At 41.5% G+C, this 10,715-nt stretch overlaps 2 long non-coding RNA genes across 2 annotated transcripts; one reads left to right on the top strand and one right to left on the bottom strand.

The window, feature by feature from the left end:
* Positions 1-7,435: 7,435 nt before the first annotated feature.
* On the bottom strand, positions 7,436-10,458 carry LOC115331548. Its single transcript, XR_005717792.2, has 3 exons — positions 10,368-10,458; positions 10,215-10,286; positions 7,436-7,491 (listed from the first exon to the last, which is right to left on the bottom strand). It is a non-coding gene; the product is annotated as an uncharacterized LOC115331548 (long non-coding RNA).
* On the top strand, positions 7,437-9,763 carry LOC121834624. Its single transcript, XR_006077290.1, has 2 exons — positions 7,437-7,478; positions 8,555-9,763. It is a non-coding gene; the product is annotated as an uncharacterized LOC121834624 (long non-coding RNA).
* Positions 10,459-10,715: the final 257 nt, after the last annotated feature.

Below are 10,715 nucleotides of genomic sequence, written 5' to 3'. Positions count from 1 at the left end.
ACTGTAGTGTAACAAATAAAATAATATTGTTTTGGTTTGTGGTTTCTTGAGTCCAATTTTTGTACTGTAACAAGAAAGTAACGGCATTACTGTTTTTGCAGTGACTGTAACCTTTTACTTTTTGAAGCCGGTAACTGTCACTGTAACAGTGTTACTTTTCCCCCTAGGTAACTGCCACTGTAACAGTGTTACTTTTCCCCCTAGGTAACTGTAACTGTAACACTGTTACTTTAATTTTTGCTGTTAACGTGCCCATGACTGATGACGAGGTTCAATTTCTTTGTTATGCTCTGGTAGTAAACACCCTGCTGTGGGGATAACAAGTTCAATAAAGTACCCCTTATAGTTTGATCTCCTGCCCATCGTATATTATCAGGCACCGAACAGTGGTTCTGAGCGCTGCGACACATTGCACACCGTGCTGCTTGACATTTAGAGCCTTTACCCAAAAGGAGACTTTGCTATCTTTGGCGACTTTAATTTTCAGACATTGACTGGGTTCATCTTACCACGAGCAGCTCAAATGCTGCGCGAGAGTTTTTCAATATAACTGTTTGAATTTTAACCTCACACCCGGTTGTCGAACAACCCACCCATGGCAACAATATTCTTGACCTTACCCTTACAAGCACAACAGAAATAATAAGAACTGTCAACTGTGTTGCTGGCTTAAGTGACCAGGGAATTTTGATCATCGAGTTATCTATCCCTGTGCCGACGCAAGGCCCAACTGTTCAAACAATTCGTGACTATAACAAAGGTGATTACTACGTCACCACAAATCGGAACTTGTCATCGTTCTAGCAGTCGTATGTCGAAAACTTTCGTTCAAGATCGGTGGGAGAAAACTGGTTACTATTTAAAAACAAACTTAATAATTTAACTCGGCAGTTTGTTCCAAATGTCATTGTAAACAGCGACGGGCATAACCCCTGGTACAATAAAACTTTACGATCATTATAAATAACAAAAAGAAGCGCATGTATAAAAGAGCTAAAGACTAAATAATAACAAAGTCTGGGACGATTATTTTTCATGTCTCAAGTCTTGTACAGAGCGTAAAGTTGACGAAAAAAAAGTTATTTTCTTTGGACCTGCAAGAATTCTGCAAAGTAACCCCCAGAAGTTCTGGAAAGTATTTTCACCCAGAGATAATACTGACTCTATCCGACTAAAGAATGAAAATGTAGACGCCGTGTGAGCCACATTGCACTCCCGCTTTAAATAAATATTTCTCTTCCATACTATCAAATGAAAGCATTGATCATATATATCTAGTTTGCCTCGCTCTGGTTTTGAGCCCATGGCCCCCATTGACACTAACATTTCTGCTTCCAGAATACTTTGACTTATAGAAGGTTTAAAACTCTCATCATCTTATGGTCCAGACAATATTAGCCCCAAAGCTCTTAGCAACACCAAAGTAATATCTAGTGAATTCCTCAGATTCATATTTTCTTAGTCATCACAGCAGGATTGCCTATACTCCGTTTCACCTTCAGTCCGAGCGCAGCAAACGCTAGAAGCTATCTCAGTCAATTCAGCGTTGAGAGAGTGTCATGTGACCTTGAGCTCTCTGCGTCGCTCTGGCCAACCGAAAAGTCACGCGATTTTCTCCCGACACTGGATCGGCTGGGATAGCTCGTGGCGTCCAGTGCGCTCGGCCTAAAGGTGGAACGGAGTATACCATTGGACTGAAAGCTGGGGAAGGTCATTCCGGTCTTTAAAAGCGGTGACCGTGTGCTGGCCTCAAACTACCATCGCATATCATATTTAGAAGCCAATCATACTTTTTACAATCATCAACATGGATTTTGTAGAGGTTTTTCATGCGAGACGTAACTCTTTGAACTCAAACACAAGTTAATCACTAACCTTGACTCGCAGGGCCAAACCGATGCTGTATTCCTCGACTTCTCGAAGGCATTCGACAGAGTTCCCCATCGTCATCTAATTTCAAAACTTTCTATCCTGGGTATCGACCCTTTGGTCCTTTCTCGGATTCGTGACTTTCTCTTTTCTCGCACTCAGTTCACTGTGGCTAACAACCATATGTCAGATTTTACTAACGTTATATCTGGGGTTCCACAGGGGGCATTACTCGGTCCACTACTGTTTCTTTTTTTTATTAACGACTTATCAATTGTAGTCTTTGTCTCTTCGCTTACGATTGTGTCCTATATAGCAAAATTACTTTGTCTGATGACCATTTGAATCTTCCGAGTGATCTTGACCCGATTCATGCCTGGTGCTCCAAATGGCTAATGTCATTAAACCTGTCATAATGTAAAGTACTTTGCTTTACTTGGAAACACGCAACATCATATTTTTCGTATTCCATTGGCTCTGGACTAATCATCTCTGCCTGCCTCCATCTATAAATATCTTGGTGCAACACTACCTAGTGACTTAACCTGGAATAACAACATTGAAACAGACTCAGCAGAGGCTTTGCGCACTCTCGGGTACATCAAAAGAAATCTGAAGGCGCCACCATCTCATCTCCGGAAAATGGCATACGAAACTTACGTTGGACCAAAGTTGGAGTATGCAGCAGCAATTCGGAATGCTCATCAAATTTATCCCATTAACCATCTTGAGTCAGTTCAAAATCGCACGGCCAGGTCGATTCTTAATGATCATTTCCGAAGAACTAGTGTCTCTGCACTAAAATGCCAGCTGTATAAGTCGCGTCACAAGATATATCATGCTTAACGCCATTTCATAAAATTTTCTATTATAATCTAATGCTTAATAACTCACTCGTACTTCCTCCTTGAAGAGCATCGTCTCGACTAAATCACCCCCCATGTCACATATCTCGGATCACAAACTACTTCAACCAATCAGAGAGAGAGAGAGAATAAACTTTTATTCTGAGCATTTCAGCACAATGGTCTGTGCCGGAAGGAAGGGCTTCCCTCTTTACGGAGATCCTATATGCTGTCTTATCTGCCTGGCCCCTGTTGACCAATTGAAGCTGATTCTCCAGGGCGGGGCTGGACAGCAAGTTCTCCCATCACTCTACAGGGGGAAGGGTGTGGGCGGTGGGTGGTCTTGATTGAATCTACACTCACCTATTTTGTGACGGAGGGCTCCTATATCTTGGCACACTGGGCAGTTCCCACTGTATTGAGTGGGGAACATATGCGACTGAGTAAAAGGGGGTGGGGGAAGGACCCCGACTGAATTTGCCTATATGCTACCTGTTCCTCCAGCGTTAACTTAGGATGCGGGGCTGGCAGTCTGCGCCTTTCCTTGCAGTAGAATGCGACTAGTATTTCCTTTTAGGTGACCATGGGTTGGTCCTGCACCTCTTCCACGGCTGTGGCCTGGTAAGTCAGCGTGCGGGCATGCTGGTGAGGAAGTTTGTTGCCCTCTACCACGAAGGGGGCAGGTACCCATTCAAATTCTATGGGCTCCTTTGGGGGTCTTTTGTTTTTGAGCACCTGCAGCGCTTTTCAGGACACCAAGTCCGACTGGAAGCTCCGGTATGCTTGGTGTGAGTCGGTCATTACGCTGGTTGTGCCTGGCCATAAGTGACCCCGTCTTGTTCCGCAATGCTTTGATCACTCTTTTTGCTAGTGTATTTATGTACCAGTTTTATTTCACACACAATTGTTCTCACTGCTTATATTACTTACCAGCACTGTAGGTGTCAGCCACCTGTCTGTTCATGTGTTGATTTTTTGTATTTTTCATGTATTCCCCCCCCCCCCCACACACACACAAACACACACACACTCCTTATGTAATGCTCCTGTTGGGGCCTTTAAAGTTACAATAAATAATATATATATATAAAAAAAAAAAAAGCTACCAGCAACATTGGAAGAATTTAGGAGCAACAATTTTGAATTCCTGTGCCGACGCGACGCAACTTCACACATACCTTGAGCACATTATATAACATTCCCACCCGATCTGATCGGCCTTCCTAATCAGTTTTATTTTCATATGTTCAGTGACAATGCAAGCCAGTTTTAGATACTCTACTTTTATAATATTACTTTTCCGTACTTCTCACTGCAACATTTTCATGGCGAGCATACTGTTCCCCAGATCACGAGAGCCGCACACAAGTAGCGAGCCTCAGTTTGGGCATCTAGGACGTAGTAAGCTGTTGTGCGTCTCGTACGCACTGCAAAATCTGCGTAAAACGATCCAAACTTCTTTCAGCAAGCGCTGTGACCCAAGGGGGTATCGGAGGTCGAGTGTGTTAGCGCACCGCAGCTCGTACGGCGAAAGGTCCCGCTGCCAGGGATCCCCACCCCTACCCGTTTCGATCTGTTGTGAGGCACAGACCCCAGGCTAGCAGTCGTACTGTAGTGGCTAAATTTTCTCATCTACAGCCTGAAACGGTGTCGCCAGAACCTAGACAGGCCGATCGCACGCTATTTAAAATAATGAACGTCTTATTTTCCCAAGTAGCACAAAATGTGGCTACAACGTTACTGGAATGTTGTCAGGTAACGTTGCCGAACGCTGCTAACGACCGCGGATTCTACACTCCAGTAACGTTACAGCACAATGTTACAGTAACGTAACTGCATACGTTACCTGGACATTACCCAAATAATGTTACTGGAACGTTGTTAGATAACGTTGCCAAACGTTGCTAATGGCCACCAGTTCTACCTTCCAGTAACGTCACATCAAAACGTTGCAGTAACATAGCTCTCTATGTTACCTGGATGCTAGATCAGTGATGTTACTCGGACGTCGTCGCTAACATTGATAGTTGTTGTTAATGGCCACGAATTCTACCATCCAGTAATGTTACACCAAAATGTTGCACTGACATTACGGCTTACTTAAAAGTGAAGGAATAAAAATGTGAAGAACATACACAAACGACCACTCTTTCATTTCGCAACAACGTTTATTTTTTGAGGAGCAAAGAGTCGCATACAGGTCGAGATCAACTAGATACCGAAGGTGGAGTGTTACTGACTCATCCCTTATCTCCCTAAAGTTCCTTTGATCAAGCCTTCCTTTTGCAGTTAATCTTGACCTGTGCGCGAGTCTTTGCTTCCAAAAAACGAGCGTCGTAACTAAATGAAAGAGCGGTCATCTGTTTTTCCTCAGTGCTTTTATTCTGTTAACTTTCAGTAAACATTTTTACAATATGCTGGCACTGGCCAGATATTACTGCACGTGTTACTTAGACAGTACTGAACAATGTTATCCGAAAATACATTGACAAGCGCTGCCAGGAAACTGCATTTATGGTTGTCATGAAGTCATTTTTTGAGCTGGTGCCTGATATGAGTAAATGGATGTGCATTACAGGCCATTAATGAATCAGCATTTTGAAATCCTAGAAGCAGGACTCCGGAAGAAAACAAGAAGTTATTGGAATAAATTTATTTCAAAAACGAAACCAACATTACAAGTACCAGAGAATTCTTCTGTTTCTTAGAAGCTATTAGATCTACAAAATTGTAAAGAACACACTAAATTACAAGGCTGATCTGCATAAAAATAAAAATGTAAAATATTAAAACTCCCAGCAACATAAAGCAAGTAGCCTAAAATAAAATTCTAAATATATCTCAAATTACACCCGATCTTGGGCTAGGACATATAAATAAATAACGGAGGCAATAAACCAAAAATGACTAGAAAAAGAACATAAATTTTAAATCTTCTAAAAATACCACACTAATGTGTACATAAATTAAATAAAACAAACCACTAGCTGGGGCTAAAATGTATGCATGAATAGAAATTAAAGGTAACATATGCATATTACAAATTGACATAAAAAATTCAAACAACAGGGACTCTACTCATGGGATGGCTGTAAAAAAAGGAGAAAGAAATCATTAGAAAAAAAAGCATTTTAAATGATTTAGGTAGCATGAATTTTTTTTTTTTTTTTTCATTCTATGCATTTAGCACGGTTAACCAATTCCATGCTTCCAACTGGGATCAAAGTAACCAACTACTAACATTTAAAACTAACAGAAAAATCAAGGCAGAAACATGCTGAAAAACAGCGCAAAATGCACGGATAAGAAAACACACAGGACAAGGCACTGTGTGTTCTTTTTCCTTTGTCTGGTTTTCGCACCGTTTTTTAACATGAATTCTTACCAACTAGCCCAGCCCAACTGTCCATCCTTGTAATCAGAAACATGCTTGCCTTCTCCCCTTGTGGCAGCCCCTCAGTCACTCCTGAGAAGAGGCACACTGCTCCTGCAAAAAAATAACACAAAAAAGTTGGTTGCATTCAGAAAATGGGTGCCTATTTCAGGGAAGAGAGTGTCATCAAGATAAAAAAAGAAATGCCTACATCTGTCCTAGCAGTTTCACCACAGTTTCTTTGCATGCACAAGCCATTCTTTTCATCCAGTTTAGACTTTTACCGTAAAGTGTGACCTACCCACAGAAGACAGTGGATATGCGACTTGTTCTTTTCTGGCAAGGTAGGCGGCTGTTCTCGGCCACTCACTTTTTCCCACTTCAACCTTCTATTTATTCATGCGTGAAAGGCACTTTCTTAAGAGGGAAACAGCTATTTTCTGCAGCACCTTTTTTATTTTGTATTTGTAGATTTAACTTTGTTTTCATTTTATCCTAAGAGAATAGCTTTCTTTTTAAGAACATAGATGTTCTTCTACTAATAAATATAAATAATAAATTAACAAAGAGAGGAGACACGTCTTTTCTTTTCCCCGTATCATGGGCCACGGAGACAGATCACTGCCTCAAGGACGGCTTCGTCTTGAAGCAGAATAGGTCTCTTCAAGGACGAAGATATATATACGCTTTTGAATGGACGTGCATTCATCACTGCACCTGATGATCACAGCTTTTAAAAGTGTTGTTAGTGTTACCGTGTCTTATTGGCCTCATTAACAGAAGTCATCATTTACTAAAAAAAAAGAATAGAAGGTGACAAAAAAAGGTTCCTTCCTTTTATATATATATAAGTTTATAAGTTACAATAAATATTAAAACACTGCTATCCTCCCGGCACTAAAAAGAAAAATATTTCTACTGCTCAAATAGGCTACGTTCAATGAAACAACTTCGATGAAATGGCGTTCAATGAAACAGCGTTCGATAAAACTGCGTTCAATGAAACAGCTTCGATGAAACAATGTTCAATGAAACGGCGTTTGATGAACTGTCCGGACCCAGGGGCAATGTCAATGAGCCTCATATTTTCTACAATGTCAAGCTCATTGCAGACAATGTCATAACATGGTGTTCTTTCATTGGCTAAATAAATTTCTTAATACTTAAAAATGTCTTTATGTAAAGTAGACTAATGCCTTTGTTTGAAATCTGGGCTTGTTTTAGGATGCAAAAGTATTTTTCGGGAGTTTAAGCAAAATTAGAAATATCATATTACCATTTTCTTGGTCCTAGCTGGTGCATGCCTGACCGATTCAGCAGCAGCCCATTTGGCGTCGGCTTCCTGCACGATGATGGCTGGCTCATTGTTTTCTGCCTTCTGTTTAAAGCAGGTGCGCACAGCTCCTGTTTCAAAAGTATATAATTACAACACAATGTCAGCTACCACAGTGAAATATCGACAATTTCATGCCCTACTTCAGCATAACTTGGCAGACATCGGTAACTATGAAATCAGCCAGGGTGTCTAGCAAATTCCTCCTTTTAAGTTCCCCAGCTTTTCCAGGTTTTAAATTCCCTGTCCATTACAGAAGTTTGGAGATGTGGTACGAACTGCTACTAAACACCTCAAAAGTGAACACCACTCACAATTTAAAACAATTTATTGAAATCGGTCTTTATGCTGCTCAAGAAGTCAGACTTACAAAGTTTCGGGCAATGGTATTTAGCACAGCCACGTCAATGCACGACTCTCCTGGCTTCGTCGCACACCACCGCATTACTCGCCCTGGCCATTTTCCCTGATTTAGCTAACTTTTTGATTATCTCCCTGACAATTCCCTGACTTTTCCAGATGATCCGAAATTTCCTGACAATTCCAGCTTTTCCAAGGTGCTAGACACCCTGTCAATGAACCAGATAGCTCGGGAGCGAGGCATGGGACAAAACTCCACTGTAGTGAGCTTATGTGGGCTGCTGTCACATGCTTCACCAGGACACAGTTTCCTTTCATCTAAAAGAGCCAAATCCAGAAAACTGAAACCAAGCAAATTTTTGTATGAATTCAAACTATATTCGTTGGTCCATCGATCTCAAATGCTACTACAGTGAAATCGGTCAGAGTACGCTATAAAAACCATAGCAGAGGTGGCTGGGGCACATGGCTCAAAGCTATACTGATAAGCAAACATACCAATTTATCTGTTTTGCTTCATGTGGTTTTTGCCTTTTTAGAAAAAAAAAAGCTCCTCACTTGTGTGCCCTGTTTAGCTATAGCCATTTGTTGTTAAAAGGCAACTCTGCTTAATTCCAAAACTTCTGGAATTATAAGACTTCAAATAAAAATAAAAAATAAATTTAAAAAGAAATATAAAAATAACTATTTTATTTCATGCATTGGTGGAATATTTCCTATGCAATTTTGCTTTAAACATAGCCCAAATAAAACCCGAAACATCGGCTTCTACAGGCAACAATGGCAGAGACGGAGGAGACATGACCAATCCCATGGTACAAATGATGATGTGCTACCCCTGCGAGGACGACGCAAACAGACTGGCCTGAGTGTTGTCTGCTCCGTGTCGGACGACATCCGCACCACTGCAACCTACGCTAAAGCCAAGTTTTCTCAAAGGAATAAATATCTCAGGAACATTAGTATGCAGCGAGGTCTACTAAATAGTACATAAATAAGCCATTGAGTATGTGAACATTGTGCAAACAATGCCATTATTATTTAACAGAGGTGAACCATGAGAAACGCGCACATCCAGGTCTGTGCCAATCATGTGGACACCGCTGAACCAACTTTTGGAGAAGACATTGCTCAAGTCAAGGACTGACTGTGCATGGAAAAAACAAAGAAAACGTAACAATGCACCTGACATAGTAAATTGATGTTTGGTGCACTGAAGCCGTAGTAGCAACTGCGCTGTCGTTTGCGCCTACATTGTCAGCTAGGGTTAGCAGTTTGCTGATCCATTTCATAAAGATTTAAATGGAGATAATATTGGACATGTGGTTTTCCTAGATGATACTGAAGAAGCCTTTGTTTTCTCTCACTAACAAAAATGAGACAGAGTCTGCAAAATGGCGGGCCCTTGCGCGCTGCCATCTTCCAGCTCGGGTGCACCCCAGATAATCCGATTATGAAGGCTTGCTAAAGCGTCACTAAGCTAATTGACAGATTGGTACCCTGAGAGCACGTTTCCCTACCCATGGTGGCTAGACTACTTTTGGAAACATGACTGCTTGCAAACGTGTATAGCTGATTGTGTCATTCAGCTATATGGTAATGTACCTTACACCAAAGAGTGCTCGGTGGTGTAAAACAAAATGTACCACCTTTCTTTAAGAAGTGGTCAATCCTAACGCTGCCCAAACCATTCCACATATAAAGCAGAGGACAGGTTCATAAAAAGTGCTAGGGTTAGAGTGCGCAAACAGCAAGCATTCTAATGTATCCTTTGACCAGAAAGCATAGATAAATAAACAAAATAAATTAAATTGTAAAATAAAAATGACTAGTACAGCAGAATTATGCAAACATGAGGTTGCAGCAATACAAAGCAAACATATGCACCGTCAAATTAAAAATATCCACTTCACCATCCCTTAGGCTATAACTGTCCTTGTGCGAGGAAGCATACCACAACTAGCAGCTTTGTAAAATTAAAAATGACTAGATAAAAAAATGAAAGCCGTTTACAACTCCCTGTAACGCTAAATTAGAGTGCAGCTCTAGAGGAGGAGGGAAGGGTCCCGAGGAAAGGGTATACCCCTCCTCCCTGCCACACCTCCCTCTGAGCGGTGTCGCCGTAACCGTGAGGTCACGTGACCCTCCTGACGGGGGTCACGTGACCCCGCGAGGACAATTGGGCATGGTGCCGAAACGTAACCTTGCCGAAACGTCGCCGCGGTCACGGCGACGGCGACACCACTCAAGCCGGAAACGGGCGCCTAAGAGCTGCGCTCTAAAAGAAACACCAAAACAGCAGGTGCTCAATAAACAATATGGATACCATTCATTATCACAATTGCGGCTAACCAAGCTGAGGCTAATCACATAAAATAAAAAATCTAAATGCTGGAAAGCGTTAAGAAATTGCAGCAACAAAAAGCAAACATACACGTGTGCGTTTTTGCTTGGGCTCTGGTGCACGTTCTGGAAGTTGAGGGGCTGGCTGAGTGTTACGTCGTTCCTGCATAAGAGGCAAGCTTGATGAAAAAGGAGGGCAAATGAATCCCGAATACAAAGGTGTTGCAGAAATTTAGGTGCATACATCTTGGTCATAGAAGTCCTCATCCTCAAATGAAGAAAGAGTATGCTGCAGTCTCTTCCTTTTTCTCTTCTCCCGCTCTTCATTATTCAATATTGGGTCGGACGTCGCTTCCGAATTTTTTTTCTTTGAACTTTGCATCTTCATATGTCACTGAAACAAGAAAGCCGAGCACACCAGTCAAATGTTTAACCACCACAAGCTTGTATGCACCCTAAACTTTTGTTCATTAAATCAAATATGCTCGCTTTATGGTTAGACAGCTTTTAGGTTAAAGCCTGCCAACTTTTTCGGGCTCATGTATATAATCTGTGAGGATTGGGCCAGCTCAGGTTTATATTAAAGAAAACA

The sequence above is a fragment of the Ixodes scapularis genome, unplaced genomic scaffold (assembly GCF_016920785.2).
Source record: "Ixodes scapularis isolate PalLabHiFi unplaced genomic scaffold, ASM1692078v2 PGA_scaffold10__122_contigs__length_95168666, whole genome shotgun sequence".
NCBI classification, from domain to species: domain Eukaryota; kingdom Metazoa; phylum Arthropoda; class Arachnida; order Ixodida; family Ixodidae; genus Ixodes; species Ixodes scapularis.
The sequence above is the reverse complement of the archived record's forward strand: the minus strand, read 5'-3'. Positions and strand labels throughout refer to the sequence as shown.